Source organism: Plecotus auritus, assembly GCF_963455305.1.
Source record: "Plecotus auritus genome assembly, chromosome: 8".
NCBI classification, from domain to species: domain Eukaryota; kingdom Metazoa; phylum Chordata; class Mammalia; order Chiroptera; family Vespertilionidae; genus Plecotus; species Plecotus auritus.
Window position 1 is genome coordinate 98104483 of NC_137782.1, and position 10895 is coordinate 98115377.

Below are 10895 nucleotides of genomic sequence, written 5' to 3' on the forward strand. Positions count from 1 at the left end.
ACGGGGTGCTGCCTGCTGAGGGGTCCTCGGGTTCGCAGGGCTACCCTGCATGGATGCACTCTGGCCGGGCTCTGGTGCTGGCATGCTGCGGGGCTGGTGGGACGAAGCTACACTTGGCATTGCTGGGAGCCCAGGTGCCCTAAGGGTCTGGGGTCAGTCGGAGCTTGGCAGAGGTGCCGCATCAGCCAGGGGCCAGAGAGCCCAGGGAGCAGCAAGGCAAGTGGTCGTGATGCACCCACCCCAGGTCCTTGGCCCACGGTGGGTCCTGGGCCATCTGGTCTCCTTGTCCCTGCTGCTCCTCTGTCCCAGGCTCACGGGGGCAGTGAGGTCCAGCAGGGCCCTCTTGGCCGTGGTCCCTTGTGTGGGGGAACTCTGGGCATTCAGCCTCCCCACGGGGATCCAGGAGTCAGGACCAGTGTGGTGCCTGTGGACCTAACTGACAAGGTCTGTGTCCCTTTCCCTTTCAAATCAGCACATTTGAAAGGGAAAGGGACACAGACCTTGTCAGTTAGGTCCTACTGATTAGCGTATTGAGTGGGACCCCGCCGGACACGCCCCCTGAACTAAGTGTTACTTGTGTAGAGTGAGTCCCGCCAGGAGGGGCAGCTGTGCTCCCTGCCTGTGGGGGCAGTGTGGCCCCCTGTTCTATCGCCAGCATGTTCTACGTGGATGGTCAAAAGCACCTGGGCGGGTTATCATTTTGTTACTTTCATTCTGATGAAGCGAGGCCATAGGCCCAGGAGAGAGCCCTACGCCACTGCACCACAGCTCCTGTCCCTGCAGGGACCTGACCTCCTGCCGTCCCACTCACCATGCTCCCAGCTGAGCCCAGAGCTTCCTCCCATAAACCCAGCTCTGCTCCCTTTTGACAAAGACACATCTGCAATAGCTCTTCATGCTCCAAAGCCAGGAGACAGGAGCCAGCAGCCAGCACTAGGGACCTACTGCTGGGATAGCAAGGGAGCAGGCTCACGGCTCTCAGGCGCCTTCCAGATTCTGCCATTAAGCCACCAAATTTCCCGCTGTGAGAATAAACAAGTCAGCTTTTCTGTCAAAGAACAGTTTAGACAGCCGCCATGTTGGACTGCATGACTTGGCAGCCACCATGTTGGCCCCATGACCTGCAGCTCCCCTGGGGGCCGCCATCTTGAAATGGCAAAGGCCAACCCCTCCCTTTGAATTAGCCAATCGTGAAAGACTGTGTGCCTGAGCTCCAATCAAGAGCGAGGGACAGGTCACATGCATCAGAATTAAAAAGCTGAGCAGACCACCTGCTCGGTGTGCGTGTGCTTCCAGACCATGTGCTGCACACCCCCCTGCAAGAGTAAAGATATTTGTCCTGCTACCAGGACCCCTGAATTGGGGGGATCACCTTATTTCTTACAGTTTGCAGGCATGTCTGGGATCCCGTTTGTCATCACAAAGGGAAATTGGACCCCTCTCCTGAGGAGGTGCACCCTGCTACAAAGTTGCGGCGGCCTTGGTGAGGAGGGACAGCCATCACCCTGGGCCAACTATGTGCTCGGTATCGAGAGTCAGCCAGCAACCCAGGAAGGGCCCAAGCAAGACCGCGACAATCAGGTAACCTCATGCATGAGCCAAAGCAGGAAATGGACTGAGTACTACTTTGGTGATTGGGTGTCCTCAGAGGTCGGGCATATGTGATTGGGATGTGTCTTGGACATAAAGCGAGTGCCGAGTTCTGATGTGCGGTTCTGTTCTCCAGCAAGGGAAGCGGCTAGAGAGGGACAAAGCAGATCTCAGAGAGTACGAGAAACCTCCAACATGGGGGGTTGAGTACATAGTCACTGGGGACCTGTCGAGGATGGGAAATAGAAATTCTAGGCATAGGGAATACATTCCCCTCAATAGTCCATTGGGAGAATGCTGAGGTTCTGGGGAGGCAAGTTCCCGAACCAGGGACAGAAGACATTGCTTTGCTTTAGTGGTTCTTAATGCAGGGCATTCTGTGGTGTAAACTTTTAGTGTGTTGTGCATGCCTGTATAAGAGTGTTCCTGTTGAAGTTTATTGTCTCTTTGTTATTTGTTTAATTTGTTTAGGAGGTGAAGCCCAGTTATGTGTGGTGAGGCTGAACACGTGACAGAGATTGCAGGAACGTCCCAGCAGCTGCCAAAAATTCTTAATTTTGGGGACACTTCCTGCTCTCCCTCTCAGGGTGTCAGCCACCAGAAACTCTTAGCTAGTGAGATTTCTGTTTGTATGTCTGTAATATAATTTTGGCTTTCTATCTTTTAGGGACTTTAGTTTAATCTTCCTTGGTTTATGAATATAGGGACAAAGGTTATAGGGCAGGGGTGGGCAAATTTTTTGACTCGAGGGCCACAATGGGTTCTTAAACTGGACCGGAGGGCCAGAACAAAAGCATGGATGGAGTGTTTGTGTGAACTAATATACATTCAAAGTAAAGGAGCGGAGGGGAGAGCAAGAGAACCCTCTGCTCTTCCAGCTCCGCGGCCGAATAGAACAGCCTAAGGGCCGGATCCGGCCCGCGGGCCGTAGTTTGCCCACGGCTGTTATAGGGGGAAGTAGGGATTACAGGCATGGGGAAGTAAGCTATACAGGCTGGGTTGGGCAACAAGGTTAATGCTTCCATGATAATGTGCAGTTCTTGAATAACAATGGACCACGTTCCAAGGTTGACTCCCAGCCAGGTTGATATGTCCTTTCTTTGAACAGAAAGAGCAATCATGGTTAACAGCATAATTAATATTTCCCATAACCATAACTAGTCCCCGATGTTCTATTTTTCCCCCCATAACACTGGGAGGAACAGATCTGTAGAAGTACCCTCTAGCAATGAAGGGGGGGGGGGCACTCCTGTTTTATAAAGGAAAATAAATAAAATAGTACTTTCACATTAAAGCCACTGAAGGCTGGTGAGTTATCCCTGTTACAAAATTGATCAAAAAATGCTTTGGTTAATAATTGGCTTTAGGGAGAAACCAAGATGGTGGCATAGGTTAACACCTAACTGCTGCCTCGCACAACAATTTCAAAACTACAACTAAAAGATAAAACGTCTATCACCCAGAACCACGGGAAAGGTGGCTGAGTGGAAGTTCTACAACTAGAAGGAAATAGAAAAGAGCATTGAGATGTGCACAAGCGCTGAAAAGCTGGGTACTGAGGAGTGCGAATCGGGCTGGCGGTGGGCGACTGGGTGCACCGCTTTTTTCAACCCAAAGGGAGACAGCTCCCGATTACTCCGAACTCCAGTTTCTGGGGAGACGCTGGGGACCCAAACTCCTACAGGGAGAAGCTGGACTGTCTGCCATCGGGTCAGAAAGTGAGGGTGACTTTCTTGCAGAGGTGCACCCAGCAATCATTGTTCACTGAGCTGGGGCGCGGAACGCGGGGACTTGGGAACGCGGAGATGCAGAGACGGCTGACTGGCAGCCATCACTGTTTGCCACGCCCTAGCCTAGTGACTCCCTGAGACCCCGCCCCGCACAATCTACAAACCCATCCAAGCTCCACACAGTGGCTTTTGCATATAAATGGCCTGCCCTATTGTAGCTTAACTTAACAAACTGCAGCTCTGGTCAGACAGCTCCAAAACCTCCAAACCCCAAGCAAAGAGGAGAAAACTGTAGTTCTCTCTGGGTGGCCTCAGACAGTAGCTGACCTGCACCCCATTGGAGATCCAGAAGCTAGTGTATCTAGTGGTCAGTGTGAGATGACACCGGATTTCAACTACTCACATCCATAAGTGACACATTCAAGAGGCAGACTCAGTGAGCACCAAAGCCCCACTGAAGCAAGTCCTGCCCCATAAGCGTGTCTCCAGCACAGCAGTTCTTCCATTATAGACACAACGGGTCCTCACAGCCAATTGGCCTGGAGGTCAATTCCTCCCAGTGACACCAACAACAATCAAGACTTAACTACAACAAGGCTGTACACACAGTCCACAAAGGGGTGCACCAAAGAGTGTCCACCTCAGGTAACTGGGAGGCTGACCCACTGGGCCATATAGGACACCTAGCACACAAAGCCACCCTACCAACTCAGGAGAGCAGCGAAATGCGGAGACAAAGAAACAGACCACAAACGAAAGAAATGGAGGAAAGCAAACAACTGGATATAGAGTTCAAAACCACGGTTATAAGGTATTTCAAGAATTTCCTAGAAAAGGCCAATAAATTTAATGAGACCCTCGAGGATATGAAAAAGGACCAACTAGAAATTAAACATACACTGACTGAAATAAAAAATATTATACAGAGACCCAACGGCAGACTAGAGGAATGCAAGAATGAAGTCAAAGATTTGAAATACAAAGAAGCAAAAAACACTCAACTGGGAAAGCAAAAAGAAAAAAGAATCCAAAACTTTGAAGATAGCGTAAGAAGCCTCTGGGACAACTTCAAGCATACCAACATCAGAATTATGGGGGTGCCAGAAGAAGAAAGAGAGCAAGATACTGAAAACCTATTTGAAGAAATAATGACTGAAAACTTCCCCCACCTGGTGAAAGAAATAGACTTACAAGTCCAGGAAGCGCACAGAACCCCAAACAAAAGGAATCCAAAGAGGACCACACCAAGACACATCATAATTAAAATGCCAAGGGCAAAAGACAAAGAGAGAATATTAAAAGCAGCAAGAAAAAAACAGTTAATTACCTACAAGGGAGCACCCATACGACTGTCAGCTGATTTCTCAACAGAAACTATGCAGGCCAGATGGGAGTGGCAAGAAATATTCAAAGTGATGAACAGCAAGAACCTACAACCAAGATTACTCTACCCAGCAAAGTTATCACTCAGAATTGAAGGTCAGATAAAGAGCTTCACAGATATGAAAAAGCTAAAGGAGTTCATCACCACCAAACCAGTATTATATGAAATGCTGAAAGGTATTCTTTAAGAAGAGGAAGAAGAAGAAAAAAGTAAAGATAAAAATTATGAACAACAAATACATATCTATCAACAAGTGAATCTAAAAATCAAGTGAATTAAAAATCTGAGGAACAGAATAAACTGGTGAATATAATAGAATCAGGGGCATAGAATGGGAGTGGATTGATAATTCTCAGGGGGAAAAGGGTGTGGGGGGTATGAGAAGAGACTGGACAAAAATCATACACCTATGGATGAGGACAGTGATGGGGAGGTAAGGGCAGAGGGTGGGGTGGGAACAGGGTGGAGGGGAGCTGTGGGGGGGTAAAAAGGAGAAACAATTGTAATAATGTGAATAATAAAGATTTATTAAATTTAAAAAAATAAAATAATTGGCTTTAAAATCTCAAAGTTGTTAAGATATAAGTAGATGTAACTAAAATGAAGAATTCATGATAAAGCTTTTCAGTAATAATTATAAAAATGTTAATAATGAAAGTCCAGTCACTCAAGAGGAGACTGATCGTGCTCTCTGTTGGAGGAAGGAGCCAGTCCTCCTTCTCCCTGTAAAGGCAGAGAAGCCTAAAAGAAAACAAGGGCAGACAGAGAAATGAGATTCCTTGCCTTGCCTTCCCCGCCCTATGCAACCAGAGGTGGCGGGGGGGACAATCCAAGGGAACATCCAAGATGGCAATTTATAATCCCAGCCTCCCGCCTTGGGAGAAGAGCTATCCTGATAAGGCTCCAACCGGCCCTGAGGCCTCTGCACCACCAGAAACCAGCTTTTCTAGGCTGCAAAAGGAATTGGAGCAGTAAAAAAAAAAAGGGGGGGGGGGGTGGTTAAAACCTCTGCTAGAAGACCCACGTGGCTTAGCTAACCAGCTAGACCCATTTTGGGGCCCACAAGTGTATACATAGACCGAGTTAATGTCTATCTATGGAATACTATTCTCAGGAAAAGAAGGGGGAGTGATTTGAAGGTCAGCTATGGCTATCTGGGCAAGGGAGCACCTGGCTGGCCCTGGTGTGCTTCCAGCAGATGTAAAATTTCCAAATCCGGGAGCCCCAGTGAGACGTTACCAAAAGGACCCATAGGGGATACATGAGAGATCTCTCAGGGAACTAATAATTAAAGGGATTAGGGGAGCAGTTCCCCAGTCTCAGAACCTAAATAAAGCCTTCAATATTCAGCAGGGCAAAGAAGAAGGGCCTTCTGAATTGTACCAAAGACTAAAAGATCAAATGAGAAAGTACTCTGGGCCAGACCCTAAGGACCTGTTGGGCCAAGGAATATTAAAATTACATTTTGTCACCAATAGTTGGCCAGATATCTCAAGAAAACTGTAAAAGTTAGAGAACTGGGAGGATAGAAGTGTTGAAGAGCTGTTAAAAGAGGCTCAGAAGAACATAGATCTTCTGTACAGAAGAGCTAACATAATGTTCACAAGTGTAGAACAAGTGGTCCAGTGAAAGGCTGGCCCTGAGGGCCAGAAACAGAGACCACAACACTATGGACATCCCAAAAGAGGGGGAGCATATGGGTCACACACACACACACACACACACACACACACACACACACACACACACACACAGAAGGAAGGTACCCCTCACTGAGCCTTTAGACCCCAAGGCTAGCATTCTCACACCCTTCCCAAAGAACAGTTTCTTTACTTAACAGTCCTGATATTATCAGAAGCTGAACTCATTATCACACAAACCTTAGAATGTTATCACTAAGGGAAAATGTGGCAGTTTTCAATCCAAGCAGCTAAGGCCTGGGAACTGCAATCCTAGAGGAGGCTGCAGGGCCTGCTTCCTCCCCTCTGCCTTTTCTACAGCCTCATATGCCTAATTGGTGACTTAAAAGCTTTGGAAGCTTTTGCTAGGTTAAATAAAAAAAATTTTTTAATACCTAGGTATTTTGAAGTAACAGGATACTGAAACATTAATTAATCTGAGTTTGCCTCCTATGGAGAATCTAGAGGATAGATTTGAATCTATTAATTGAATAAAAATGTGAATGTATTACTAATCTGTGAAATGCTAAGTACTTAATTTGCCACCTAAAATTTAAGGTTTCTAAGAGTTAAAAATTCTAGCTAATGGGAAAGAAATTATATGATTTTGGTAACAGAAGCCATGAAATGTGGAGATGCATTATTGAAATAATTAGAAAATTAAGTTGTTCTAAAGCTAAATGAATAAAAGATTTGTGAAAATTATAGAAGGATTGTGAAGAGAAATCTTAAAGGGACATTATAGGTAGGTGAATCTAAAGTAGGCTAATACAGAATTGGTTTAGACCTTTTCCAGGCAAAAAGTTTTCTGTTAAAAGGTTTTTCCTGTATTTGCCTAGGAAGCAAAAGTTCTATAAATTATTGAAATAATTATATATTGTGATATTTTAATCAGGTACATAATTACTTTAAAAAAGTGATCTTAATTGTGGGAACTGAAGTTTTACTAGCTTATGCTTGTGTTTAATACCCTCTTGTCACTCTGAATGCTATATAATCTTTTGGTAGAATGGGTTTGACAACCTTCCTAGGGTTTAAATTTTAAGAAAAGTTTTTTATGTTGTTGTTTTTTTACCTACAGTTGGCTGTAGGTATTCCAATAGGCCCTGGAATGCCTCAAGCTCTTCCTACAATGGAAACTAGGGACCAATTTCTTAAGAACTGTGTACTGGGTATCTCTTTTACTTTAATCTCTCTCAGTTTAGAAGGCCTCCTGACCCAAGGCCCTCTTGAGTTTCCAGTTCATCGCCATCAACCAGAAGACTACGTTTGTTCTAATCAAGACTTGGAAGGGAAGCAAGTTGGAACCCTCCTGGGAAGGACCTTACCTGTCTTGCTTACCACAGAACTGCTGTTCGGACTGCAGAGTGAGGTTGGACCCATCAGACATGGGTTAAGGGCGGACACACCTCAACTTGAACAGCCATACCAGGACATGTCCCCTTGAAATTGATGCTAAAAATTGTGAGCTGTCTTAATAACCATCATGTACTGGGCTCTATTTGCTTTAGGGATCTGGCAAATTGCAGGGGCTTACAATGTGGGCTGGGAAAAGGTGTACAATCCGGATCATGCTTACCCAGTTAAGTTACAGATAACTTGAATGACTTGGATATTTCATCCTTTAGGTCAAAAGATTGGCTAGGACTAGATTTAGGAGTAGATGTCACAGGACAAGATCCCCTAGGCCATTGCCACCACCATGCAAATAGAAGGAGGATATAAGGGAACGAATGCCTGGGTGAAATGGATTAAATATTCTGTATGCCCCCTGAATAAAAGCGACTGCTACGCTTGCATGGCAGGAAGGCTAGAGGCCCAAGTGGTCCCATTCCCATTCGGATGGACCTCAGACAGTACCGGGATGGAATGTGTGCTTGCCTTGTACCAGGAGGAAACCGCCTGGGGAAACGCTTCCTGTAAGACTCTTGCCCTGTTGTTCCCATCCAACAGAGGTAAAGAGCTAGGACAACAATCCGACCCATCCTCCGACGTAAACTATACCTCCTGCCTCTCAAGCGGGGGGGGAACAGGGCTCAGAGTTTATGAGAAATGTATCCGGATGTGTAAATGGCCGAGTATCCTCAGAAGTCCATCATGCTGCACTGTCGGTACCCCGTGCTGGTGTCTGGTGGTGTCATGGGGGACCCTGACTTGTGGCCTTGCCCAGCGAATGGAGTGGACCTTGCGCTCTGATACAATTGGCTATCCCTTTCACGTTGGCACATTGTAACCTTTTTCAATGGACAGACAGACTAGGAAGAGGAGAGAGAGTTGGCGGGGGGCCCCTTTGGTCCCCATATACACACAGATCCCATTGGGGTTCCAGGAGGAGTGCCAAGGAGTTTAAGGCTAGAACTCAGATTGTCACAGGATTTGAGTCTGTCCTGTGCTGGTGGACACTGTGAACAAGAATGTGGTGGATTAGTTATATTTACTAGAACCAGCAAAGGCTTGTTAACTAGGCTCGAGACGCAGCTAAAGGGATAGTGAGCTGCTAGATGCCAGCAGCAGGATGGCCTGGGAGCACAGGTTGGCCTTAGATACGGTTCTGGCAGAAGAAGGAGGAAGATGTGTAATGTTGAGGCCATTGCTGCACATTCGTCTCTGACAACACAGCACACGGACCGTCACTGAGCATAAGGCACTGGCAGCTTCAGGGATGTGTGAGCTGGAGCCTGGGACCGAGGCTCCTTCTCCAATTCACTGGAGCGATGGTTGGAAAGTGGAAGGAGCGATGGTGTCTGTAAGGTTTAATCAGAGATGTAGGACTGAATCTGACCGAAACCAATAAGTTGACCAAGACAAGCAGGTTAAAAGCGAAAAATCGCGTTTATTGAAAGCTCTCGGGTGAGGTCCCGCGGTCCGAGAGCACAGGCCGGGGGAGTCACACCCGCCTGTGCCTGGCAGAGTTCCTTTATGCTGCTGTTGAACCAATCAGGTTTATTTGAGGTAGTTTATTTGAGGTAGTTTATTTGAGGTAGCTTGTGGTGGGTGATTTATGAAGCTGGAAGCTGGTACAGCTACACTCTGGCCATCCTTGAGAAGTCTCGGGCAGTTATTTATTGTCCAGCAGGGCGCCAGCACGGCTGTGGCTTGTCCAGTTTAGTGGGTGTGGGATCGGGAAAGTTCCTGCTTTCCCAGCCCAAGACCTTACAGTGTCCACCTCACCCCTTTGGTTAGAAGCTACAGTGATGGAATGTCATGTCATCCCATGTATGGGGTGTCTTACCCAAAGGTTAATTGGAACCACGTTGACCAAACAGCAAAGTAGTCTCCTCCTGGACACTGCAGAGCAGGAAAGTCGGGGGTGTCAGCCGAGTTTGAAGAAAAGAGTTTAAGTAAAGAAAAGGGGGGAATTGTTAGAAGAAACAAGTCATCTTTTCTGTCAAAGAACAGTTTAGACAGCCGCCATGTTGGACTGCGTAACTTGGCAGCTGCCATGTTGGCCACATGGCTTGTAGCTCCCTGGGGGCCGCCATCTTGAAATGGCAAAGGCCCACCCCTCCCTTTGAATTAGCCAATCGTGAAAGACTGTGCACCTGAGCTCCAATCAAGAGTGAGGGACAGGTCACGTGCGTTAGGATTATAAATCCTGAGTGGACCACCTGCTAGGTGTGTGTGTGCTTCCAGACCATGTGCGCGCCCTCCTGCAGGAGTAAAGATATTCGCTTGCTGCCTGGCTCCCGAGTGTGTTTTGTGTTCTCCCAGGACCCCTGACTTGGGGGGCTCGCCTTATTTCTTACACTGTGCAGGCTCCAATCCCTCAGACTCAGCTCCCTGCCCCCATCTTTCTCTTCCTTCCTGCCCTGGGGCCCTGGCAGGTGGGCAGGTCTGAACCTCCCTCTTTGCTCTGGGTCCAGCAGTACCTGTTTGGCTGTCCAGGTGCAGGGACCCATTTGATTCATTGTCTCTCTCCAAAGTGCCTGACGTGTCCCTGGCCTGCTCTCAGGGTGGCTCTGGGCCTTGTCCCAGTGCTGGGTGAAGATAGTTACCCTGACGTCCGCTTGCAGAGTTAAATGCATTTTCTAAGCTTTGGAAACACGGATTGGGCTGTGGCATGTGTCCTTCTTTGGCTCAGCCCCACCGCAGACAGTGCTCCACTGTTGAGGGCCAGGCTGCTGCTCAGCATGGATAGCATGCAGGCCGCCCCCCCCCCCCCACTCTCCCGCCGGTGACCTGTGTCCTTGTGTGTCCTGTGCTGGCCCGAATAGGGGCTATTCCTGCACTTCCAAATGGGGTCTGGAGTCTGGCTATCCCCAGGGGGATGGGGCACAGGACACACGCAGACAGGAGGGTGAGTAAATGGGAGTGTGGCTCCCTGGCATCCGGATGCTCCACACTTTGCCGAGGTACCATGGAAGCATTTGCAGGTTTGGAAGCGCCTTCCTGGAGGTCCGGCTGTCACTCACAGCAGCTCTGAGCCCTTGAAACCGGACACCAGAGGTCCAGGCTGCCTGTCACTACTTGAGCCAATTAAGGAGGGGACAGGGTTAAATCATTTATGAGCAT

General features: G+C 47.9%; 1 long non-coding RNA gene across 1 annotated transcript; it reads left to right on the forward strand.

Annotated features, from left to right (window-relative positions):
• The first annotated feature begins 1386 nt into the window (after positions 1–1386).
• Positions 1387–10060, forward strand: LOC308257365. Its single transcript, XR_013961571.1, has 2 exons — positions 1387–1581; positions 7589–10060. It is a non-coding gene; the product is annotated as an uncharacterized lncRNA (long non-coding RNA).
• The last annotated feature ends 835 nt before the right edge of the window (positions 10061–10895 follow it).